This window comes from Ranitomeya imitator, chromosome 5 (assembly GCF_032444005.1).
Source record: "Ranitomeya imitator isolate aRanImi1 chromosome 5, aRanImi1.pri, whole genome shotgun sequence".
NCBI classification, from domain to species: Eukaryota; Metazoa; Chordata; class Amphibia; order Anura; family Dendrobatidae; genus Ranitomeya; species Ranitomeya imitator.
The window spans coordinates 473184318-473210811 of NC_091286.1; the positions used below are offsets into that span (position 1 = coordinate 473184318).

Sequence of the window (26494 nt, forward strand, 5' to 3'; positions counted from 1 at the left end):
CGCTGTCTGTCCCTCGGCGCTCTGCTTCTCTGCCCTGTGTAAGAACAGCGGCCGGAAAGCACAGCGGTGACGTCACCGCTCTGCTTTCCGGCCCTGCGCTTAGTAACCCGATGTTTACCCTGGTTACCAGCGAAGACATCGCTGAATCGGCGTCACACACGCCGATTCAGCGATGTCAGCAGGAAGTCCAGCGACGAAATAAAGTGCTGGACTTTCTTCAGCACCAACGACATCACAGCAGGATTCTGATCGCTGCTGTGTGTCAAACTGAACGATATCGCTAGCCAGGACGCTGCAACATCACGGATCGCTAGCGATATCGTTCAGTGTGACGGTACCTTAAATCGTGCAATGCAACCAATGAATTATACCAATCATTAAGCAGGCACATTAAAATATGTTGCTAGATTGTAGAGTGGCAGATGACAGACAGCAGACAGCAAGCAGAGGATGCTTATACCATTAGAGTCTATTGCAGCAGATGAGAAAGCTATCAGAGGTAGGAAGTTGCACCATTTGAATGTATTGCAGGAGACAGAAAGCAGAGATGTATGGAGCTTCCTACACACTTAAAAACACGTAGTTTCGGATAGTGATAAAACATATGCAAAACGTTCTTATTTAAAGAGGATCTGTCACCAGCTATAACAATATAATCTGTAAACATCTTGGAATAGATCACCTGACGTTCAAGGTGTTAATGTTCAGAAAGGATTATAGTCATTCTACAATGGTTTTTCAATGTAAGTACACTAAGTATTTAATGAGTTGAGTCTAAACAGCTAGGTTTTAGAAGGCCAAGCGAATCCATGCTGGACACGCAATCTCCTCACCTAGTGAGATTGACAAGCTACGTGCTCTTATTGCTGAATTCATGCTCAGTAGAAGCTGCAGTCAGTATAGCACTATAGTAAGATGGAGCTGTCTTTTGCACTTTCAGGGTGTAATGACATTTCTATCAACATGTGCAGAACCACGTTCAGCAAGGGTTACTGGATGTGTGCTCATATCTTTGATAGAACCTGGTAGATAAAGCCTCAATTAAGAATAATTTATTTTATCTTGCATCCCATACAGCTGTTTTGGCTATGTTCGCATCATCCATCTACTCTATAAGTATCTAGTAACTATGCAGCATCAATAGTAAAAAGATCTAATGTTAAAAATAATGAAAAAAAAAAAAATGTATATACTCACCCTCCGCTGGCCCCCCGGATCCAGCCGAGATCTTTCCCGCTCCTTGCGGCGCTCCGGTAAATGCTCCATGCATTGCGGTCTCGCGAGATGAAGACGTAGCGATCTACGTCATCATCTCGCGAGACCGCAATGAACTCTTGGGACCGGAGCGTCGCGAGGAGCATCGGTAAACGCCTCGGCTGGATCCGGGGGCCGACGGAAGGTGATATAACTATTTTTTATTTTAATTCTTTTTTTAACAGGGATATTGTGCCCACATTGCTATATACTACGTGGGCTGTGTCAGATACTGCATGGGCTGTGGTATATACTACATCTCTGTGCTATATACTATGTGGGCTGTGCTATATACTACATGGCTGTGGTATATATTACATGGCTGGGCAATATACTACATCGCTGTGTTATATACTGCATGGGCAGTGTTATATACTACGTGGCTGTGCAATATATTACGTGGCTGTGCTATATACTACGTGCCTGTGGTATATACTGCATGGGCAGTGTTCTATACTACGTCTCTGTGCTATATACTACGTGGCTGTGCAATATATTACGTGGCTGTGCTATATACAACGTGCCTGTGGTATATACTGCATGGGCAGTGTTCTATACTACGTCTCTGTGCTATATACTACGTGGCTGTGTTATATACTACGTGGCTGTGCTATATATTACATAGCTGTGCAATATATTACGTGGCTGGGCAATATACTACGTGTCTGTGCTATATACTATGTGGCTGCTATATAGCTACATACATACATATTCTAGAATACCCGATGTGTTACAATCGGGCCACCATCTAGTAATAGTTATTAACTTTGCAGGATGCCTAAACTTTTGCATTGGCCTATTTTCCTTTTTGTAATTTTTAAAATGTAGAGATGCCTAAAATACAAAGGAAATGTGTCATCTTTAATTTTAGGCCTTTTAGAGATCATTTAATCTTTAACTTGCTTAAATGTAACATGTCACCAGGTTTGGCCGATATAAGATACGGCCACCGCCCTTCAGGGCTTATCTACATCATTCTATAATGATGTAGATAAGCCCCCGATCCGACCTGAATGATAAGAAAAATAAGTTTTATTATAGTCACCCGGGGGGAGGTCCAGTCCAATGGGTGTCGCAAGTCTGGGTCCGGCACCTCTCATCTTCTTATGATTGCCCCCTCCTGCTTGCTTCATGGTTCCCCGGGATTGCACTCCTGTGCAGGCGTACTTGACCTTTCCCGGCGCCTGCGCACTGCAGATAAGAACACCTGCGCAAGAGCACGATGCTGGACCTGCGACACCCATCTGACTGGACTGACCTCCCAACTTCCCCCCGGGTGAGTATAATAAAACGTATTTTTCTTATCATTCAGGTTGGATCGGGGATTTATCTGAAGCATTATGGAATGCTGGAGATAAGCCCTGAAAGGCAGTGGCCGTATCTTATATTGGCCAAACCTGCTGACAGGTTCCCTTTAACTGTTCACAACAGTAATTTTGACCAGGGATGCCTTAACTTTTACATGCCACTGTATAAGTGAGTTAATCCATCAGTCTAAACAGGCTGCGAATTACCCAACAGAAGTAACAAAATCCTTCTTTGAGTGAAATAATTTTTAAAGCAGAGTTAGAAATCGAAAGCACAGGATTGCCTATGCACAATCTAAAAATAGTTCTATGTGCATCAGAAGCAATAAAAATGTTTTTTCTTACTTCCACATTTCTTTAATTCTTGTAAAGCACCTGAAGGGTTAATATATTTATTGAATGTGGTTTTGAGCACTATAAGGGGTGCAGTTTTTAAAATGGTGTTATTTGGGGGTATTTTCTGTCACTTCAAATGTGATGTGGTCCCTAAAAAAATGGTTTGGTAAATATTGTTGGAAAAATGATAAAATTGCTGATAAATTTAACCCTTCTAACTTCCCAACAAAAGAAAATTTATTGATGCCGATATAAAGTAGACATGTAGTAAATGTCATCTGACTAGAAGATGATTAAACTAGAAGAAGAGGGGACGGGAAGAAAAACATTAGACTTGAACAAAGAAGATCCAGGAAAACATACTCAGAAGGGAGGTAAGAACATTTCTAAAACAATCCACAGCGAGGAGATTGGAACAAAACAAAATCCTCTAAACTGCATGCTCGCAAACGCCAGAAGCCTGACAAACAAGATGGAAGAACTAGAAGCAGAAATATCTACAGGTAACTTTGACATAGTGGGAATAACCGAGACATGGTTAGATGAAAGCTATGACTGGGCAGTTAACTTACAGGGTTACAGTCTGTTTAGAAAGGATCGTAAAAAATCGGAGAGGAGGAGGGGTTTGTCTCTATGTAAAGTCTTGTCTAAAGTTCACTTTAAGGGAGGATATTAGCGAAGGAAATGAGGATGTCGAGTCCATATGGGTCGAAATTCATGGAGGGAAAAATGGTAACAAAATTCTCATTGGGGTCTGTTACAAACCCCCAAATATAACAGAAACCATGGAAAGTCTACTTCTAAAGCAGATAGATGAAGCTGCAACCCATAATGAGGTCCTGGTTATGGGGGACTTTAACTACCCGTATATTAACTGGGAAACAGAAACCTGTGAAACCCATAAAGGCAACAGGTTTCTGCTAATAACCAAGAAAAATTATCTTTCACAATTGGTGCAGAATCCAACCAGAGGAGCAGCACTTTTAGACCTAATACTATCTAATAGACCTGACAGAATAACAAATCTGCAGGTGGTCGGGCATCTAGGAAATAGCGACCACAATATTGTACAGTTTCACCTGTCTTTCACTAGGGGGACTTGTCAGGGAGTCACAAAAACACTGAACTTTAGGAAGGCAAAGTTTGACCAGCTTAGAGATGCCCTTAATCTGGTAGACTGGGACAATATCCTCAGAAATAAGAATGCAGATAATAAATGGGAAATGTTTAAGAACATCCTAAATAGGCAGTGTAAGCGGTTTATACCTTGTGGGAATAAAAGGACTAGAAATAGGAAAAACCCAATGTGGCTAAACAAAGAAGTAAGACAGGCAATTAACAGTAAAAAGAAAGCATTTGCACTACTAAAGCAGGATGGCACCATTGAAGCCCTAAAAAACTATAGGGAGAAAAATACTTTATCTAAAAAACTAATTAAAGCTGCCAAAAAGGAAACAGAGAAGCACATTGCTAAGGAGAGTAAAACTAATCCCAAACTGTTCTTCAACTATATCAATAGTAAAAGAATAAAAACTGAAAATGTAGGCCCCTTAAAAAATAGTGAGGAAAGAATGGTTGTAGATGACGAGGAAAAAGCTAACATATTAAACACCTTCTTCTCCACGGTATTCACGGTGGAAAATGAAATGCTAGGTGAAATCCCAAGAAACAATGAAAACCCTATATTAAGGGTCACCAATCTAACCCAAGAAGAGATGCGAAACCGGCTAAATAAGATTAAAATAGATAAATCTCCGGGTCCGGATGGCATACACCCACGAGTACTAAGAGAACTAAGTAATGTAATAGATAAACCATTATTTCTTATTTTTAGGGACTCTATAGCGACGGGGTCTGTTCCGCAGGACTGGCGCATAGCAAATGTGGTGCCAATATTCAAAAAGGGCTCTAAAAGTGAACCTGGAAATTATAGGCCAGTAAGTCTAACCTCTATTGTTGGTAAAATATTTGAAGGGTTTCTGAGGGATGTTATTCTGGATTATCTCAATGAGAATAACTGTTTAACTCCATATCATAGTAACATAGTAACATAGTAACATAGTTAGTAAGGCCGAAAAAAGACATTTGTCCATCCAGTTCAGCCTATATTCCATCATAATAAATCCCCAGATCTACGTCCTTCTACAGAACCTAATTGTATGATACAATATTGTTCTGCTCCAGGAAGACATCCAGTTCTCTCTTGAACCCCTCGACTGAGTTCGCCATCACCACCTCCTCAGGCAAGCAATTCCAGATTCTCACTGCCCTAACAGTAAAGAATCCTCTTCTATGTTGGTGGAAAAACCTTCTCTCCTCCAGACGCAAAGAATGCCCCCTTGTGCCCGTCACCTTCCTTGGTATAAACAGATCCTCAGCGAGATATTTGTATTGTCCCCTTATATACTTATACATGGTTATTAGATCGCCCCTCAGTCGTCTTTTTTCTAGACTAAATAATCCTAATTTCGCTAATCTATCTGGGTATTGTAGTTCTCCCATCCCCTTTATTAATTTTGTTGCCCTCCTTTGTACTCTCTCTAGTTCCATTATATCCTTCCTGAGCACCGATGCCCAAAACTGGACACAGTACTCCATGTGCGGTCTAACTAGGGATTTGTACAGAGGCAGTGTAATGCTCTCATCATGTGTATCCAGACCTCTTTTAATGCACCCCATGATCCTGTTTGCCTTGGCATGGGTTTATGAGAAATCGCTCCTGTCAAACCAATCTAATCAGTTTTTATGAAGAGGTAAGCTATAGGCTGGACCACGGTGAGTCATTGGACGTGGTATATCTCGATTTTTCCAAAGCGTTTGATACCGTGCCGCACAAGAGGATGGTACACAAAATGAGAATGCTTGGTCTGGGGGAAAATGTGTGTAAATGGGTTAGTAACTGGCTTAGTGATAGAAAGCAGAGGGTGGTTATAAATGGTATAGTCTCTAACTGGGTCGCTGTGACCAGTGGGGTACCGCAGGGGTCAGTATTGGGACCTGTTCTCTTCAACATATTCATTAATGATCTGGTAGAAGGTTTACACAGTAAAATATCGATATTTGCAGATGATACAAAACTATGTAAAGCAGTTAATACAAGAGAAGATAGTATTCTGCTACAGATGGATCTGGATAAGTTGGAAACTTGGGCTGAAAGGTGGCAGATGAGGTTTAACAATGATAAATGTAAGGTTATACACATGGGAAGAAGGAATCAATGTCACCATTACACACTGAATGGGAAACCACTGGGTAAATCTGACAGGGAGAAGGACTTGGGGATCCTAGTTAATGATAAACTTACCTGGAGCAGCCAGTGCCAGGCAGCAGCTGCCAAGGCAAACAGGATCATGGGGTGCATTAAAAGAGGTCTGGATACACATGATGAGAGCATTATACTGCCTCTGTACAAATCCCTAGTTAGACCGCACATGGAGTACTGTGTCCAGTTTTGGGCACCGGTGCTCAGGAAGGATATAATGGAACTAGAGAGAGTACAAAGGACGGCAACAAAATTAATAAAGGGGATGGGAGAACTACAATACCCAGATAGATTAGCGAAATTATGATTATTTAGTCTAGAAAAAAGACGACTGAGGGGCGATCTAATAACCATGTATAAGTATATAAGGGGACAATACAAATATCTCGCTGAGGATCTGTTTATACCAAGGAAGGTGACGGGCACAAGGGGGCATTCTTTGCGTATGGAGGAGAGAAGGTTTTTCCACCAACATAGAAGAGGATTCTTTACTGTTAGGGCAGTGAGAATCTGGAATTGCTTGCCTGAGGAGGTGGTGATGGCGAACTCAGTCGAGGGGTTCAAGAGAGGCCTGGATGTCTTCCTGGAGCAGAACAATATTGTATCATACAATTAGGTTCTGTAGAAGGACGTAGATCTGGGGATTTATTATGATGGAATATAGACTGAACTGGATGGACAAATGTCTTTTTTCGGCCTTACTAACTATGTTACTATGTTACTATTTTGTGTGATGTAACCATCTAGTTTAAAGGCTTAAAAATTAAGAGTTTGAAAACTGCAAAATGTTCAAATTTTCCCCAAAATTTTGATATTTTGACAAAGAAACATAAATAAATTGACCGAAATTTAACACTACCATAAATTACAACATGTCATGAAAAAAAAAAAAAAACACAATCTCAGAATCACTGGGATATGTTTAACGTGACCCAGAGTTGTTACCATAAGGTGACATTGGTCAGAATTGAAAAATTTAGCCCGGCCAGGAATGTGAAAACAGGCTCAGGGATGAAGGAGTTAAATACTAATCTAGAAAAATAGACTTAATAATCCTCAAAATTTAATTGATTTAAAGTTGCTAAATGTTACCTCTATGCACATGGGGTCATGGGGTCAACGTGGCTGTGTGCGACTGATGGCATCGCTGGGATATTCCCTTAACATCCTGTCAGAGACGTTTGTAATGCCCACCAATTTCATGAGCAAAAGGTTAGCAGCACTTCGAAAGTTGTGCCACTTTACGAAAGCTGCATGGTTGGCCACTTAATATAATTGGCAGAACATGAAGATTTAGGAAAAGGGAGCATGCAACTGTCAGAAGTAACAATGATTGCCTAGAAACCACTGGTTCTCAAGCGATCAGCAGGGGCATTGCAGTGTACCCTCGCATATCAAGCACTGATGGCATCCCCTTTAAGTATTTGATGTTAAGATGGCTTGTTTGGAGACTTGAGAACATTATAAGCGGAAAAAGAACAGAGATTACCTATTAAAAGCAAACTCCGTGAAAATAGGATCATTCTAGGAATAGAAGATCTGGTCTAAGGGCAGCATGACTATTGTTCAATCGTGTGATGATGCCATCTACACATTTCTAGAATTAATTATGCGTTCCTTATCTTTACGAGTGAAAAGAAAAAAATTAACCGTATAAGAAAAGAACAATGGAAGGAGAGGAAAATGAAAAGAAATTAACCTTAAATGAACCTTGAATATACCAAGATAAAACATCCACTGATCTGTTCTATCAAAATTTAAAGGCAAGCTTCTTTGTCACAATAGTCCCCTAAAATTGATAGCATTTTTTTCCATGTCAACAGTACAGTTCAATGGTACAATTCAATGAATTATTTTTTCACATTGTTTTCTTCCAGCTTTCTGACGAAAATTCTTATTAAAAAAAAAAAAACAATGATCACATTCTAAATTATGGCTATAGCTGTAGTGTTATGAACATAAACCACTTAAATTAATACTTTTATATATTTTAGAGGCTGGGATCAAACAACCGAAGAATAATGATTTAATGAGGTGGTTAGACAAAGTTTAGGAATGAACAAAAAGATACCTAACAAGTAAAAAGAATAAAGCAACATTTCCCAGGCTTTCTGTCAATGGAAAAATTAACAGAGTCCAGAAAAAATATAAAAAGCGAATGTTCAGCAAGATGCACAATCGCCCATGAAATTGTATGAGTAATGCAAACCAAAGAACAAAAAGTACTGTATAGAGAACAGAAATTAAAAGGTAAACTTCACTTAACTAGTGCACTGCTCAAAACTCATATGAGCTACTTAATATTATAAGGTTTTTAAATACATCAGATAGGGATTGCATACATTAGTTAGGACTGCTCTGATAAGGGTATACCGTGAAGATTGGTAGAGCAGCTTAGTATACATTTTTTGCAAAAAACGTATCAACCAAATACCCTGTTTTTTACATCTTTTACTAGCACTTGCGGATTACTGCAACATTTTTTCAAACTGAGTGTTTTTGGTTTCACTATTCTCTTTTGTGTCTCTAGGTTTCTTGGTGGTGTGTGAACATGATCATACAGACTTGTTCACTGTGCAAGTAGCCCATGTGTTCCTGTTTCCTTAATATTATAAGGCTATGTGCACACTGCGTTTTTGTGTGGATTTTACCTGCGTTTTACAACCTGCATATTCCGATAAAGGAACAGGTGTAAAACGATGCGGAATCCGCACAAAGAATTGACATGCTGCAGAAAATACAACGCAGCGATTCCGCGCGGTATTTTCCACAGCATGTGCACTGCGGATTTTGTTTTCCATAGGTTTGCATGGTACTGTAAACTGGATGGAAAACTGCTGCAAATCCGCAGCGTCCAATGCGCTCCGGAAACACAGGCAAATCCGCAACATGTGCACATACCCTCATAGAGAGGGACTGGATGAACAGTAATCCTTGCACATAATAATCTTTATTTATATAGCGCCAACATATTCCGCAGCGCTTTACAGTTTCAAACGCAAGTCATAAGTAACAACGTTAACAATACAATAATTAAAGTAAACTAAGACAACCCTGCTCGTGAGAGCTTACAATCTGCAATAAGGTGGGGGAGATACAGAGTACAGGTGTGTACTTGCAATGATGTATTTACAATGATGGTAAAGCCATCTTCAGGGGATGAGGGGCAGATGGAAGTAATGAATGGGCCACACACACACACACACACCTAAAATGACTTATTAGGGAACGTGATAGGACGCTCTGACAAATATGTTTTGAGGGCGCGCCTAAGGCCGGCGTCACACTCAGCGTATGCATATACGGTCCGTATATAACGGCCGTAATACGCTGAAAAGTCCCGAAAATAGTGGTCCGTAGCTCCTCCGTAGGCAGGGTGTGTCACCGTTTTTTGCGCATGGCATCCTCCGTATGTAATCCGTATGGCAGCCGTACTGCGTGTTTTTATCGCAGGCTTGCCAAACCGACATACGCCTATACAAGGGATCCATGTGTTAAAAAAAATAATAAATCCTTCATACAGCGCGAGATAGCAAAAAGCCGGTAATTCAATTACCGGCTTTTGCTTTCTCCTTCCTAAACCCGACATGATATGAGACATGGTTTACATACAGTAAACCATCTCATATCACCATTTTTTTTTTGCATAATCCACACTACTAATGTTAGTAGTGTGTATCTGCAAAATTTGGCCGTTCTAGCTCTTAAAATAAAGGGTTAAATGGCGGAAAAAATTGGCGTGCGCTCCCGCGCAATTTTCTCCGCCAGAGTAGTAAAGCCAGTGACTGAGGGCAGATATTAATAGCCTGGAGAGGGTCCATGGTTATTGCCCCCCCCCGGCTAAAAACACCTGCCCCCAGCCACCCCAGAAAAGGCACATCTGGAAGATGCGCCTATTCTGGCACTTGGCCACTCTCTTCCCATTCCCGTGTAGCGGTGGGATATGGGGTAATGAAGGGTTAATGCCACCTTGCTATTGTAAGGTGACATTAAGCCTAATTAATAATGGAGAGGCGTCAATTATGACACCTATCCATTATTAATCCAATTGAATGAAAGGGTTAAAAAAAAACACACATTATTAAAAATTATTTTAATGAAATAAAAACAAAGGTTGTTGTAATATTTTATTTAACGCCCAATTCAATCACTGAAGACCCTCGTTCTGTAACATAGTAACATAGTTAGTAAGGCCGAAAAAAGACATTTGTCCATCCAGTTCAGCCTATATTCCATCATAATAAATCCCCAGATCTACGTCCTTCTACAGAACCTAATAATTGTATGATACAATATTGTTCTGCTCCAGGAAGACATCCAGGCCTCTCTTGAACCCCTTGACTGAGTTCGCCATCACCACCTCCTCAGGCAAGCAATTCCAGATTCTCACTGCCCTAACAGTAAAGAATCCTCTTCTATGTTGGTGGAAAAACCTTCTCTCCTCCAGACGCAAAGAATGCCCCCTTGTGCCCGTCACCTTCCTTGGTATAAACAGATCCTCAGCGAGATATTTGTATTGTCCCCTTATATACTTATACATGGTTATTAGATCGCCCCTCAGTCGTCTTTTTTCTAGACTAAATAATCCTAATTTCGCTAATCTATCTGGGTATTGTAGTTCTCCCATCCCCTTTATTAATTTTGTTGCCCTCCTTTGTACTCGCTCTAGTTCCATTATATCCTTCCTGAGCACCGGTGCCCAAAACTGGACACAGTACTCCATGTGCGGTCTAACTAGGGATTTGTACAGAGGCAGTATAATGCTCTCATCATGTGTATCCAGACCTCTTTTAATGCACCCCATGATCCTGTTTGCCTTGGCAGCTGCTGCCTGGCACTGGCTGCTCCAGGTAAGTTTATCATTAACTAGGATCCCCAAGTCCTTCTCCCTGTCAGATTTACCCAGTGGTTTCCCATTCAGTGTGTAATGGTGATATTGATTCCTTCTTCCCATGTGTATAACCTTACATTTATCATTGTTAAACCTCATCTGCCACCTTTCAGCCCAAGTTTCCAACTTATCCAGATCCATCTGTAGCAGAATACTATCTTCTCTTGTATTAACTGCTTTACATACTTTTGTATCATCTGCAAATATCGATATTTTACTGTGTAAACCTTCTACCAGATCATTAATGAATATGTTGAAGAGAACAGGTCCCAATACTGACCCCTGCGGTACCCCACTGGTCACAGCGACCCAGTTAGAGACTATACCATTTATAACCACCCTCTGCTTTCTATCACTAAGCCAGTTACTAACCCATTTACACACATTTTCCCCCAGACCAAGCATTCTCATTTTGTGTACCAACCTCTTGTGCGGCACAGTATCAAACGCTTTGGAAAAATCGAGATATACCACGTCCAATGACTCACCGTGGTCCAGCCTATAGCTTACCTCTTCATAAAAACTGATTAGATTGGTTTGACAGGAGCGATTTCTCATAAACCCATGCCGATATGGAGTTAAACAGTTATTCTCATTGAGATAATCCAGAATAACATCCTTCAGAAACCCTTCAAATATTTTACCAACAATAGAGGTTAGACTTACTGGCCTATAATTTCCAGGTTCACTTTTAGAGCCCTTTTTGAATATTGGCACCACATTTGCTATGCGCCAGTCCTGCGGAACAGACCCTGTCGCTATAGAGTCCCTAAAAATAAGAAATAATGGTTTATCTATTACATTACTTAGTTCACTTAGTACTCGTGGGTGTATGCCATCCGGACCCGGAGATTTATCTATTTTAATCTTATTTAGCCGGTTTCGCACCTCTTCTTGGGTAAGATTGGTGACCCTTAATATAGGGTTTTCATTGTTTCTTGGGATTTCACCTAGCATTTCATTTTCCACTGTGAATACCGTGGAGAAGAAGGTGTTTAATATGTTAGCTTTTTCCTCGTCATCTACAACCATTCTTTCCTCACTATTTTTTAAGGGGCCTACATTTTCAGTTTTTATTCTTTTACTATTGATATAGTTGAACAGTTTGGGATTAATTTTACTCTCCTTAGCAATGTGCTTCTCTGTTTCCTTTTTGGCAGCTTTAATTAGTTTTTTAGATAAAGTATTTTTCTCCCTATAGTTTTTTAGGGCTTCAATGGTGCCATCCTGCTTTAGTAGTGCAAATGCTTTCTTTTTACTGTTAATTGCCTGTCTTACTTCTTTGTTTAGCCACATTGGGTTTTTCCTATTTCTAGTCCTTTTATTCCCACAAGGTATAAACCGCTTACACTGCCTATTTAGGATGTTCTTAAACATTTCCCATTTATTATCTGTATTCTAATTTCTGAGGATATTGTCCCAGTCTACCAGATTAAGGGCATCTCTAAGCTGGTCAAACTTTGCCTTCCTAAAGTTCAGTGTTTTTGTGACTCCCTGACAAGTCCCCCTAGTGAAAGACAGGTGAAACTGTACAATATTGTGGTCGCTATTTCCTAGATGCCCGACCACCTGCAGATTTGTTATTCTGTCAGGTCTATTAGATAGTATTAGGTCTAAAAGTGCTCCTCCTCTGGTTGGATTCTGCACCAATTGTGAAAGATAATTTTTCTTGGTTATTAGCAGAAACCTGTTGCCTTTATGGGTTTCACAGGTTTCTGTTTCCCAGTTAATATCCGGGAAGTTAAAGTCCCCCATAACCAGGACCTCATTATGGGTTGCAGCTTCATCTATCTGCTTTAGAAGTAGACTTTCCATGGTTTCTGTTATATTTGGGGGTTTGTAACAGACCCTAATGAGAATTTTGTTACCATTTTTCCCTCCATGAATTTCGACCCATATGGACTCGACATCCTCATTTCCTTCGCTAATATCCTCCCTTAAAGTGGACTTTAGACAAGACTTTACATAGAGACAAACCCCTCCTCCTCTCCGATTTTTACGATCCTTTCTAAACAGACTAACCCTGTAAGTTAACTGCCCAGTCATAGCTTTAATCTAACCATGTCTCGGTTATTCCCACTATGTCAAAGTTACCTGTAGATATTTCTGCTTCTAGTTCTTCCATCTTGTTTGTCAGGCTTCTGGCGTTTGCGAGCATGCAGTTTAGAGGATTTTGTTTTGTTCCAATCTCCTCGCTGTGGATTGTTTTAGAAATGTTCTTACCTCCCTTCTGAGTATGTTTTCCTGGGTCTTCTTTGTTCAAGTCTAATGTTTTTCTTCCCGTCCCCTCTTCTTCTAGTTTAACGCCCTCCTGATGAGTGTAGCGAGTCTTCTGTCGAATGTGTGTTTCCCAGGTTTGTTGAGGTGTAGTCCGTCTCTGGCGAGGAGTCCATCGTACAAGTAATTCACACCGTGGTCCAGGAATCAGAATCCTTGTTGTCTGCACCATCGTCTTAGCCAGTTGTTTGCATCAAGGATCCTGTTCCATCTCCTGGTGCAATGCCCGTCTACTGGAAGGATAGAAGAAAAAACTACCTGTGCATCCAGTTCCTTTACTTTCTTCCCCAACTCTTCAAAGTCCTTACAGATTGTCGGTAGGTCCTTCCTTGCCGTGTCATTGGTGCCAACATGTATCAGAAGAAATGGGTGGACGTCCTTGGAGCTGAAGAGCTTTGGTATCCTATCGGTCACATCCTTGATCATCGCACCTGGAAGGCAGCATACTTCTCTTGCAGTTATGTCCGGTCTGCAGATGGCTGCTTCTGTGCCTCTCAGTAGTGAGTCTCCCACCACCACCACTCTTCGTTGCTTCTTGGCTGTACTTTTTGCTGTCACTTGTTGCTGTGTGCCCTTTTCTTTTTTGCTTGCTGGTATTGCTTCATCCTTAGGTGTGCCATCTTCATCCTCTACAAAGATTTGATATTGGTTCTTCAGTTGTGTGGTTGGTGATTTCTCCATGGTCTTCTTGCTTCTTTTGGTCACATGCTTCCACTCATCTGCTTTTGGAGGTTCTCTGAAACTTTTTTCACCTTCCGTGACCAGTAGAGATGCAAAAAAAGAAAAAGAAAAAACATAATAAACCAACAATATACTTACCTTCCGCATATCTGTAAAGTCCAACGATGTAAATCCTTCTGAAGGGGTTAAAACATTTTGCAGCAAGGAGTTCCGCTAATGCAGGCTGCTCCTTGCTGCAAAACCCCGTGAATGAAGCTAAATATAGGTCAATGATCTATATTTAGCTTCATTTGCGGTGAAGCGCCCTCTGCTGGCTGTTCATAGATCGTGGGAACTTTCCTAGAAAGCCTGGGAGCTTTCTAGGTAAGTTCCGACGATCTATGACCAGCCAGCAGAGGGCGCCTCACCGCAAATGAAGCTAAATATAGATCATTGACCTATATTTAGCTTCATTCCCCGGGGTTTTGCAGCAAGGAGCAGCCTGCATTAGCGGAACTCCTTGCTGCAAAATGTTTTAACCCCTTCAGAAGGATTTACATCGTTGGACTTTACAGATCTGCGGAAGGTAAGTATATTGTTGGTTTATTATGTTTTTCTTTTACAGAACGAGGGTCTTCAGTGATTGGATTGGGCGTTAAATAAAATATTACAACAACCTTTGTTTTTATTTCATTAAAATAATTTTTAATAATGTGTGTGGGTTTTTTTAACCCTTTCATTCAATTGGATTAATAATGGATAGGTGTCATAATTGACGCCTCTCCATTATTAATTAGGCTTAATGTCACTTTACAATAGCAAGGTGGCATTAACCCTTCATTACCCCATATCCCACCGCTACACGGGAATGGGAAGAGAGTGGCCAAGTGCCAGAATAGGCGCATCTTCCAGATGTGCCTTTTCTGGGGTGGCTGGGGGCAGGTGTTTTTAGCCAGGGGGGGGCCAATAACCATGGACCCTCTCCAGGCTATTAATATCTGCCCTCAGTCACTGGCTTTACTACTCTGGTGGAGAAAATTGCGCGGGAGCCCACGACAATTTTTTCCGCCATTTAACCCTTTATTTTAAGAGCTAGAACGGCCAAATTTTGCAGATACACACTACTAACAGTAGTAGTGTGGATTATGCAAAAAAAAATGGTGATATGAGATGGTTTACTGTATGTAAACCATGTCTCATATCATGTCGGGTTTTAGGAAGGAGAAAGCAAAAGCCGGTAATTGAATTACCGGCTTTTTGCTATATCGCGGCTGTATGAAGTAAGAATATATATATATATATATATATATATATATATATATATATATATATATATATATATATATATATATATATATATATATATATATATATATATATACACACCTATTCTATGTGTACATATTTATTCTACCTATTCTACTGTAAGCTGTCAGTGTGATTTTACTGTACACCGCACTGAATTACCGGCTTTTCTCTGTTACAGCGCTGCGTATTTCTCGCAAGTCACACTGCTGGTCCGTGTGTAATCCGTATTTTTGGGGCTTCCATAGACTTTCATTGGCATTTTATTTGCGCAATACGGTGACAAACGCAGCATGCTGCGATTTTCTACGGCCGTAGAAAGCCGTATAATACTGATCAGTAAAATACGGCAGATAGGAGTAGGGGCATAGAGAATAATTGTGCCGTATTTTTTGCGAGTTTTACGGACGTAGTTTCTGCGCTCTTACGTCCGTAAAACTCGCAAGTGTGACGCCGGCCTAAAACTATGCACATTGTAAATGGTCTTAATTTCTTGGGGTAGAGTATTCCAGAGGATCGATGAAGCACGGGAGTAGTTTTGGAGACTGGAGTGGGAGGTACGGATTAGTGCAGAGGTTAGTCGAAAGTCATATACAGAGCGCAGCGGTCGGCTAGGCCGATAGACAGAAATAAGGGAGGAGATATGAGGGGGTTGTACAGAAACACAAACTTACCCCCAAATAGCATTATACACCTTGGAACGCTGTAGACCCCTATACACCTTGGAAAGCTGAAGACCTCCCCATAAACCAGTCGACCACTGCCTATGCTACAGAGTCTTTCTTCCCTTGGCATCAAAGACCTTGACCTGTCCTGGTTTGCCTCATAGCTTTACGACCGCACATTTAGCGTTTCCCACTCCCACCACTACCTCCTCATCCCACCCCCTCTCTGTTGGAGTCCCTCAAGGCTCTGCCCTATGGCCCCTACTTTTTTCCATCTATACCCTTGGCCTAGGCCAACTTAAAGTCCCATTGCTTCCAGTACCACCTGTATGCGGACGACACTGAGATCTACCTCTCTGGCCCAGATGACACCTCTCTGCTGTCTAGAATCCCGGAGTGTCTGTCAGCCTTATCCTCCTCCTTCACCTCTCACTTCCTAAAACTCAATGTAGACAAAACCGAACTCATCATCTTTCCCCCATCTCGCATATCCCCCCCTGATCTATCTATTATGGTAAACGACATCACGCGCTCTCCCGCACCTGAAATCCGCTATCTCGGGGTAACTCTCGACTCTGCTTTGTCTTTCAAACCTCAAGTCCAAACTCTTGCCACCTCCAACTCAAAAATATTGCCCGAATCCATCCCATCCTCAGCCCACAATCTACCAAAACTCTTGTGCACTCCCTCATCTCCCACCTCGATTACTGCAACACCCTCCTCTGTGGCCTCCCCGCTAACTCTATTGCACCGCTTCAGTCTGTCCTCAACTCTATCGGGCTAATTCACCAATCTCCTCACTACTCTCCTGCTTCTCCCCTCTGCAAATCCCTCCACTGGCTCCCAGTTCCCCAACAAATCCAGCTCAAACTACTAACACGGATCTACAAAGCCATCCAAAACCTATCCCCTCCCTATATCTCTGAACTAATCTGCCAATATCTTCCCTCACGTAATCTCTGATCCCCCAAGACCTCCTACCCTCCGCCACACTTAGGCCACTTTCACACTTGCGTCGGTACGGGTCCGTCGCCAAGTGTCGACGCGACGTACCGACGCACGTTGTGAAAATTTGGCACGACGTGGGCAGCGGATGCAGTTTTTCCATGCATCCGTTGCCCATTCTATAGTCCGGGGAGGAGGGGGCGGAGTTCTGGCCACGCATGTGCGGTAGGAAATGGCGGATCCGATGTACGAAAAAACGTTGCATAGAAAGTTTTCTCATGACGACGGTGCACCAAAACACGACGGATCCAGTGCCCGACGGACGCGACGTATGGCCATATGTCGCAATCCGTCAGCAATACAAGTCTATGGGCAAAAAACGCATCCTGCGGGCACATTTGCAGGATCCGTTTTTTTCCCCAAAACGACGCATTGCGACAGACGTGACACGACGCAAGTGTGAAAGAAGCCTTATTTGTTCCTCACAGAACCGTCTCCAAGATTTCTCCCGAATATCCCCCATCCTCTGGAATTCCATGCCTCAACACGTCCGATTATCCACCACCCTCGGATCCTTCAGACGGAACCTGAAAACCCATCTCTTCAGGAAAGCCTACAGCCTGCAATAACCATTCTGCCGCCTCACCGCCACCCGAGTTGCCGCCTCACCACCACCCGAGCTGCCGCCTCACCACCACCAGTGCTGCCGCACCCCCGACCTTCTGTCTCTCCCCCATTATCCCATAGAATGTAAGTCCGCAAGGATAGGGTCCTCTCCCCCTGTACCAGTCTGTCATTGTAAATTTGTTTACTGTAAACGATATCTATAAACTCTGTACGCAACCCCTTTCTCATGTACAGCACCATGGAATTAATGATGCTATAATAATAATAATAATAATAATAATAATAATAATAATTATACACCTTGGAAAGCTGTAGGCTCCCCCATACACCTTGGAAAGCTGTAGACTCCCCCATACACCTTGGAAAGCTGTAGACTCCCCCATACACCTTGGAAAGCTGTACACTCACCCATTTCACCCATACACCTTGGAAAGCTGTAGATCCCCCATACACCTTGGAAAGCTGTAGACTCCCCCATACACCTTGGAAAGCTGTACACTCACCCATTTCACCCATACACATTGGAAAGCTGTAGATCCTCCATACACAAGCTAGAAGATCGTTGGGTACAGCCGGGACCAGCTGCTTGGAAAGCATCACCAAACCAGGGATTCAAGCTTGAGGAGGCTAATTTGCATATTCCAGGTGCCTTCCGGGAAAAGCGAAGTCTCCCTAAGCTAGAAGATCTTTGGGTACAGCCGGGACCAGCTGCTTGGAAAGCATCACCAAACCGCACGCCTTACGGCGCGCAAATTTTTGCCTGTAGGATATTATTGCAAGAGAGCTTGGCTGAGTAGATTACACAAGAAGGAAAACACAAGCAATTTCTAAAGAGCAGAAAGGCGGGCACCGCACAAAAGAATATATACTTGAGAGGATCAGCCACGTGCATATGTAAGATCAATAGAACAAAAAAAAGAAAAAGACTATGCACACAGTGGGATCAACTGCATATAATAAATTTTATTTTACAAAACACCTCACTCCGCACAAAGGCACAGTAGGGAAAAACACACATTAAAAACAATTAAAACAAAGACAACCTATCCACATCCCCCTCAAAAATAATCCCAAGGATCCACATAGTCATATATAAATCATATAACAGACATTCAAAAAGTTTAGGCAGAATAACATCAACATAGATGATTATTTAATTCCTAATACTGCCCACTAAATAAGTCTGAATAAAGAGAATATCTCAGTTAAATCCTGCATGCAACCCGTATGACCTAGTCACATCACTGGCCCGTGATAAGTGTATAATATTGTCCAAAAGGACGTCAGACACTGAACCAGAAAAACTCACTGACATGACCCATAGATACCATGCCCCTAATCTGGCACCTCATCCAATACATTACCAAGTCTGGCAAAGCCTGTTACGGAAAAATAAATCCCTCATGAATATCCAGGGGGGAAAAGGAATAAATGTGCCTTAAAGGAAAATATGGGCACAACAGACTGGCACTGACCGGTACTATCCAATAAAGCTGGGTGATCCAGAAAACGGAGCTGGAATGAGAGGAGTCCAAAGCATATATATATATGGGAGGAGGGGGGGAGCGGATAGGAACCCAACGCGTGTCGACGCTGCTAAGGCGTCTTCGTCAGGGGAAGATATTAAACCTGGCCTCCAAACAGGCCTTTTATGCGCGGTGCTTAATATAAATGATCTACATCACCTGTGTGGCTGCTGGCGATTTCTCAGAGACCGGCAATTCCGTGACGCTGAGTAGACACTACCGGGCCTGCGCACTACAGGCGCAACCCATACCCTCCAGCGTGGCAGCCAATCAGCTCTAGCGTGCCATATCATGTTACCGGAGGGCTAAACACCAATAGGAGGTGTGCTACCGTGGGATGATCCCACGGTAGCACACCTCCTATTGGTGTTTAGCCCTCCGGTAACATGATATGGCACGCTAGAGCTGATTGGCTGCCACGCTGGAGGGTATGGGTTGCGCCTGTAGTGCGCAGGCCCGGTAGTGTCTACTCAGCGTCACGGAATTGCCGGTCTCTGAGAAATCGCCAGCAGCCACACAGGTGATGTAGATCATTTATATTAAGCACCGCGCATAAAAGGCCTGTTTGGAGGCCAGGTTTAATATCTTCCCCTGACGAAGACGCCTTAGCAGCGTCGACACGCGTTGGGTTCCTATCCGCTCCCCCCCTCCTCCCATATATATATATGCTTTGGACTCCTCTCATTCCAGCTCCGTTTTCTGGATCACCCAGCTTTATTGGATAGTACCGGTCAGTGCCAGTCTGTTGTGCCCATATTTTCCTTTAAGGCACATTTATTCCTTTTCCCCCCTGGATATTCATGAGGGATTTATTTTTCCGTAACAGGCTTTGCCAGACTTGGTAATGTATTGGATGAGGTGCCAGATTAGGGGCATGGTATCTATGGGTCATGTCAGTGAGTTTTTCTGGTTCAGTGTCTGACGTCCTTTTGGACAATATTATACACTTATCACGGGCCAGTGATGTGACTAGGTCATACGGGTTGCATGCAGGATTTAACTGAGATATTCTCTTTATTCAGACTTATTTAGTGGGCAGTATTAGGAATTAAATAATCATCTATGTTGATGTTATTCTGCCTAAACTTTTTGAATGTCTGTTATATGATTTATATATGACTATGTGGATCCTTGGGATTATTTTTGAGGGGGATGTGGATAGGTTGTCTTTGTTTTAATTGTTTTTAATGTGTGTTTTTCCCTACTGTGCCTTTGTGCGGAGTGAGGTGTTTTGTAAAATAAAATTTATTATATGCAGTTGATCCCACTGTGTGCATAGTCTTTTTCTTTTTTTTGTTTTACAAGAAGGAAAACACACAGCAAGTCAGCAGGATCTAGGAGCAACATGGCAGATGTGACAACCTACATGGTGAGCTGCAGCATGTGCTACATGTTCACAGATCGACCAGAAGAAGAATCAAATTTCACCTGTCAGAAGTGTAGACTAGTGGCCCTTTTAGAAGAAAAGGTGCGGGGTCTGGAAGAAAGAATAGCAACTTTGAAACTGATCAAAGAGAATGAAGACTTTCTAGACAGAACAGAAGCATCTCTACTGGTCACAGAAGGTGAAAAAAGTGTCAGAGAACCTCCAAAAGCAGATGAGTGGAAGCATGTGACCAAAAGAAGCAAGAAGACCATGGAGAAATCACCAACCACACAACTGAAGAACCGATATCAAATCTTTGTAGAGGATGAAGATGGCACACCTAAGGATGAAGCAATACCAGCAAGCAAAAAAGAAAAGGGCACACAGCAACAAGTGACAGCAAAAAGTACAGCCAAGAAGCAACGAAGAGTGGTGGTGGTGGGAGACTCACTACTGAGAGGCACAGAAGCAGCCATCTGCAGACCGGACATAACTGCAAGAGAAGTATGCTGCCTTCCAGGTGCGATGATCAAGGATGTGACCGATAGGATACCAAAGCTCTTCAGCTCCAAGGACGTCCACCCATTTCTTCTGATACATGTTGGCACCAATGACACGGCAAGGAAGGACCTACCGAAAATCTGCAAAGACTTTGAAGAGTTGGGGAAGAAAGTAAAGGAACTGGATGCACAGGTAGTTTTTTCTTCTATCCTTCCAGTAGACGGGCATGGAACCAGGAGATGGAACAGGATCCTTGATGCAAACAACTGGCTAAGACGATGGTGCAGACAACAAGGATTCGGATTCCTGGACCACGGTGTGAATTACTGGTACGATGGACTCCTCGCCAGAGACGGACTACACCTCAACAAACCTGGCAAACACACATTCGCCAGAAGACTCGCTACACTCATCAGGAGGGCGTTAAACTAGAAGAAGAGGGGACGGGAAGAAAAACATTAGACTTGAACAAAGAAGACCCAGGAAAACATACTCAGATGGGAGGTAAGAACATTTCTAAAACAATCCACAGCGAGGAGATTGGAACAAAACAAAATCCTCTAAACTGCATGCTCGCAAACGCCAGAAGCCTGACAAACAAGATGGAAGAACTAGAAGCAGAAATATCTACAGGTAACTTTGACATAGTGGGAATAACCGAGACATGGTTAGATGAAAGCTATGACTGGGCAGTTAACTTACAGGGTTACAGTCTGTTTAGAAAGGATCGTAAAAATCGGAGAGGAGGAGGGGTTTGTCTCTATGTAAAGTCTTGTCTAAAGTCCACTTTAAGGGAGGATATTAGCGAAGGAAATGAGGATGTCGAGTCCATATGGGTCGAAATTCATGGAGGGAAAAATGGTAACAAAATTCTCTTTGGGGTCTGTTACAAACCCCCAAATATAACAGAAACCATGGAAAGTCTACTTCTAAAGCAGATAGATGAAGCTGCAACCCATAATGAGGTCCTGGTTATGGGGGACTTTAACTACCCGTATATTAACTGGGAAACAGAAACCTGTGAAACCCATAAAGGCAACAGGTTTCTGCTAATAACCAAGAAAAATTATCTTTCACAATTGGTGCAGAATCCAACCAGAGGAGCAGCACTTTTAGACCTAATACTATCTAATAGACCTGACAGAATAACAAATCTGCAGGTGGTTGGGCATCTAGGAAATAGCGACCACAATATTGTGCAGTTTCACCTGTCTTTCACTAGGGGGACTTGTCAGGGAGTCACAAAAACACTGAACTTTAGGAAGGCAAAGTTTGACCAGCTTAGAGATGCCCTTAATCTGGTAGACTGGGACAATATCCTCAGAAATAAGAAAACAGATAATAAATGGGAAATGTTTAAGAACATCCTAAATAGGCACTGTAAGCGGTTTATACCTTGTGGGAATAAAAGGACTAGAAATAGGAAAAACCCAATGTGGCTAAACAAAGAAGTAAGACAGGCAATTAACAGTAAAAAGAAAGTATTTGCACTACTAAAGCAGGATGGCACCATTGAAGCTCTAAAAAACTATAGGGAGAAAAATACTTTATCTAAAAAATTAATTAAAGCTGCCAAAAAGGAAACAGAGAAGCACATTGCTAAGGAGAGTAAAACTAATCCCAAACTGTTCTTCAACTATATCAATAGTAAAAGAATAAAAACTGAAAATGTAGGCCCCTTAAAAAATAGTGAGGAAAGAATGGTTGTAGATGACGAGGAAAAAGCTAACATATTAAACACCTTCTTCTCCACGGTATTCACGGTGGAAAATGAAATGCTAGGTGAAATCCCAAGAAACAATGAAAACCCGATATTAAGGGTCACCAATCTAACCCAAGAAGAGGTGCGAAACCGGCTAAATAAGATTAAAATAGATGAATCTCCAGGTCCGGATGGCATACACCCACGAGTACTAAGAGAACTAAGTAATGTAATAGATAAACCATTATTTCTTATTTTTAGGGACTCTATAGCGACAGGGTCTGTTCCGCAGGACTGGCGCATAGCAAATGTGGTGCCAATATTCAAAAAGGGCTCTAAAAGTGAACCTGGAAATTATAGGCCAGTAAGTCTAACCTCTATTGTTGGTAAAATATTTGAAGGGTTTCTGAGGGATGTTATTCTGGATTATCTCAATGAGAATAACTGTTTAACTCCATATCAGCATGGGTTTATGAGAAATCGCTCCTGTCAAACCAATCTAATCAGTTTTTATGAAGAGGTAAGCTATAGGCTGGACCACGGTGAGTCATTGGACGTGGTATATCTCGATTTTTCCAAAGCGTTTGATACCGTGCCGCACAAGAGGTTGGTACACAAAATGAGAATGCTTGGTCTGGGGGAAAATGTGTGTAAATGGGTTAGTAACTGGCTTAGTGATAGAAAGCAGAGGGTGGTTATAAATGGTATAGTCTCTAACTGGGTCGCTGTGACCAGTGGGGTACCGCAGGGGTCAGTATTGGGACCTGTTCTCTTCAACATATTCATTAATGATCTGGTAGAAGGTTTACACAGTAAAATATCGATATTTGCAGATGATACAAAACTATGTAAAGCAGTTAATACAAGAGAAGATAGTATTCTGCTACAGATGGATCTGGATAAGTTGGAAACTTGGGCTGAAAGGTGGCAGATGAGGTTTAACAATGATAAATGTAAGGTTATACACATGGGAAGAAGGAATCAATATCACCATTACACACTGAATGGGAAACCACTGGGTAAATCTGACAGGGAGAAGGACTTGGGGATCCTAGTTAATGATAAACTTACCTGGAGCAGCCAGTGCCAGGCAGCAGCAGCCAAGGCAAACAGGATCATGGGGTGCATTAAAAGAGGTCTGGATACACATGATGAGAGCATTATACTGCCTCTGTACAAATCCCTAGTTAGACCGCACATGGAGTACTGTGTCCAGTTTTGGGCACCGGTGCTCAGGAAGGATATAATGGAACTAGAGAGAGTACAAAGGAGGGCAACAAAATTAATAAAGGGGATGGGAGAACTACAATACCCAGATAGATTAGCGAAATTAGGATTATTTAGTCTAGAAAAAAGACGACTGAGGGGAGATCTAATAACCATGTATAAGTATATAAGGGGACAATACAAATATCTCGCGGAGGATCTGTTTATACCAAGGAAGGTGACGGGCACAAGGGGGCATTCTTTGCGTCTGGAGGAGAGAAGGTTTTTCCACCAACATAGAAGAGGATTCTTTACTGTTAGGACAGTGAGAATCTGGAATTGCTTGCCTGAGGAGGTGGTGATGGCGAACTCAGTCGAGGGGTTCAAGAGAGGCCTGGATGTCTTCCTGGAGCAGAACAATATTGTATCATACAATTATTAGGTTCGGTAGAAGGACGTAGATCTGGGGATTTATTATGATGGAATATAGGCTGAACTGGATGGACAAATGTCTTTTTTCGGCCTTACTAACTATGTTACTATGTTACTATGTTACCTTGGAAAGCTGTAGACTCCCCCATACACCTTGGAAAGCTGTACACTCACCCATTTCACCCATACACCTTGGAAAGCTGTAGATCCCCCATACACCTTGGAAAGCTGTAGACTCCCCCATACACCTTGGAAAGCTGTACACTCACCCATTTCACCCATACACATTGGAAAGCTGTAGATCCCCCATACACCTTGGAAAGCTGTAGACTCCCCCATACACCCTGGAAAGCTGTAGACTCCCCCATACACCTTGGAAAGCTGTACACTCACCCATTTCACCCATACACCTTGGAAAGCTGTAGATTCCCCATACAATTTTGGAAAGCTGTAGATCCCTCATACAACCTTGGAAAGCTGTAGATCCCCCATACAGCTTGGAAAGCTGTAGATCCCTCATACACCTTGGAAAGCTGTAGATCCCCCATACAACTTTGGAAAGCTGTAAATCCCCCATACAACCTTGGAAAGCTGTAGATCCCCCATACGCCTTGGAAAGCTGTAGATCCCCCATACAACTTTGGAAAGCTGTAGATCCCCCATACAACCTTGGAAAGCTGTAGATCCCCATACACCTCGGAAAGCTCTAGATCCCCATACATCTTGGAAATCTGTAGATCCCCATACATTTTGGAAAGCTCTAGATCCCCATACATTTTGGAAAGCTGTAGATCCCTACACATCTTGGAAAGCTGTGGATCCCCATAAGCCTTAGGAAGTTGTAGGCAAAATGTTGCTTTGGATAAATGCTATCTTAGTCAATTTATTCAAACAGAACAGTGCTTGTGCTTTCAATGGGGAGAGGGTAGTAAGCATCTGCTAAATACCTCTGTCAGCAGCTTATCTCTTGGTAAGACAAAAGATAACATTAAACATACCCAAAACCTTTGTGTCCACTGTCAGCTGGTCTAGCAAAAAAAGATTTTGGCTGATTTTATAAAGCATACAATGGTTTGGCTTCTGAAAATCCCTGATCCCCCAGTTGCAGTTTGTACTGGGCATGGTGAGTGAGCAAAGTTTCTATCTTTTTAAAACAGAGTCTCCGGCGCGGCTCTTGTTGTCTGTTATTGTCTGCTGCACTCACGTCACAGCAACAGCACTGTAGAAAAATCATTAAGTCTAGAGGTTCTGCGTGGCTCATGCCGTCAATTCGGGCAGAGCTCCTGAGCTTACTTACCGGCTGCAGACAATAACAGACACTGCGCTGGACCCGGGGAGGGTGAGTAAAGTAAAGATAGAATTGAGGGAGAGTGTTTTTGTTTTTAAATCATATGTGTGAATAGCACATGGTGCTCACATATAAAATTCAAGCTCACACCATTTGTCTGATTAGGAGTAACAGAAAATGTGTAGAATTTGTGATCCAGACTGTAAAGGGAGTTAGTGGACAAATTCCGTGCTTCCGACAGAATTGAGACATATATCCCAGTATGGTACAGTAAGGTGATGGTTTATTTCAACGCGTTTCTCCAGGAAAAACCACATGTATGACGAGACCGCAGGAATATCATTTAAATAGGTTAACGCATTTAATGTGGGCGCCAAAAAAAGTGAACCACATGACAACATGTCAGGGTTCAGTCCAGTACCATATGGTGGGACACATGACATACAAAACATTAGTAAAATTCAATGCAAAACATTAGTGTCCTTTAAAAAACAAACTATAGAAATCTGCTTTTAAGTGGAAACTTGAGCAAGATACAAAAAAAAATAAAAAAAAACGATGTGATGTATTCACCTGAAGATTAAAAAAAAAAAAAAAGCCCATGTGTGACGAACCCTGAGGGCAACTGTACAACTAAAAGAGCGTCTCTGATTATTGAGCCTACTTGTCAGGAGGAAAAGGACTGTGTTCAGTATCAATTGTTTTGCTGTTCTCGTAGTGCAGCCTTTAAAAGTAAAGGAAAAAAAAAAATTACCGTACTTTTTGCTTTAATAAATTAAAATACATTTTAAAATGTTTGTGTGTTGGGTTCATCTTTATTAATTTATTTAGAACACAGTGTAAATGAATTAAAACAAGAATTAGCTGTGCAATGGATTACACTGTGTTCTTAATAAATTAATAAAGATGATCCCAACACACATTTAAAAATTTATTTACCCCAA

At 42.0% G+C, this 26494-nt stretch overlaps 1 protein-coding gene across 1 annotated transcript in view; it reads right to left on the reverse strand.

Annotated features, from left to right (window-relative positions):
- The window catches only part of FNDC3B (fibronectin type III domain containing 3B), a 598527-nt gene that overhangs the window by 457598 nt on the left and 114435 nt on the right, over positions 1-26494 (reverse strand). The gene's annotated exons all lie outside the window — the stretch shown is intronic.